Below are 1,548 nucleotides of genomic sequence, written 5' to 3'. Positions count from 1 at the left end.
AATAAGTGGTTCCAAATAAAAAAAAAAACCCGGGGGAAAGAGTTAAACAAAGGGGCAACTAGATTAAGTTGGGACCTTATTAAAAAATATTAGATGCATTAAAGGAGTTGTGGAGAGAAAAACTTTCAATAAGTAGAAAATGTTATACAAATTCTTTTTATTCTCGTATCAATTTTAACTAAGATTTTATCAAATGTTGGTCATGCCTAATGTAAAAAAAATTAGGATTTCTGGCATAGACTATGAGCTGGAAGAGAAACTTCATTCTATGTTTCTTGTTGTTGGGGCTACATTATTCCAATGTCTGAGATACAACATAGGACTTCCCCTAGAATTTGGATAAGCCTTAATATGCTCATTCAAATGAAGTCCATGAGAAAGAAGCACATGAGAGAGAATAATGTGATTCAATTCAATCCAAGGGCTTTGCACCCGTACCCTCCACCCAGAAGCCTAGAAAGAAGAAAAGAAGGTTGGAGCTGAATATTTGACTAACCAAATTTCACAGCTAGTTATGAATTGCACTAATATGATGTTTAGTGCTCGAACGGTAGGGATACTAAACGATGACATAAGTCATGAAGCTACTAGACTCCACTCCTGAGATATTCGATGATATGTTGTTATATTTATTCACTATGAAACTTATGGAGAATCAAACAAAATTGGAGACTTTCAGTACGATGGTACCCGAATGAAGGATTCCTTATCTTCGCTATTTGTTAAATAAATAGTCAAGTTAATTTACGTGTTCTTAATTTCTATTTCATAATTGTGTGTAATAATTTGAACTTTTATGTCAAACAATATTATGTAATGTGTTTATGTGACATTTGATGTTGTATGTTTTGTTTAAAAGAGATAATACAACGAACAATACTCTGACATACATAAAATAGTTAGATGCTTTCATCAAGTGAAGGGAAATTATAGAGACAATGCAACGAATAATAAATACAGCTACTATAATTTGTCTTATCAGAGAGTACTACAAACCTATTTGTGTAAGACATCATGTGTGTCATCCTCATCTGTGGGTGATAATAGATTGGTGAGCTGCTCTAAGGTCATTCGGATAACATTCATAATACTTTTCGGATATCATGCAATGTTTCTCGATGAATTACAAAATGATTATGATTCGTATTGATCATCTGAATTTATACGCATGGAAGTACTAACCATCACTTTATATATTACATCACATAATGAGTCAATTCGTACTACTTCCGATTGATTCCAACACTCAATAAGATGATCAATTGATATTGTGGTTAACTTGTTGGTCATAATGTTAAACCATATTGTCAAACTCATATATCTTACGTTTGAGCCTACACTAAGAGAAATTTGTAATGTACAAGATACATGTTGTTCATCAAGATATTGATTATATTATCTATTTAATTTGCATGTATGTTTTATGAAAATTTAATTATTCTCTTGAACATTTGAAACATAACTATATATGAGAAATTGATGGTACACATGCCAATGCATGTGTTGGAAATAATGATAAGATTGCATATATCAGACACAACAATACAT

The sequence above is a fragment of the Phalaenopsis equestris genome, unplaced genomic scaffold (assembly GCF_001263595.1).
Source record: "Phalaenopsis equestris unplaced genomic scaffold, ASM126359v1 Scaffold001289, whole genome shotgun sequence".
Classification (NCBI taxonomy): domain Eukaryota; kingdom Viridiplantae; phylum Streptophyta; class Magnoliopsida; order Asparagales; family Orchidaceae; genus Phalaenopsis; species Phalaenopsis equestris.
This window is presented reverse-complemented; position numbering follows the sequence as displayed.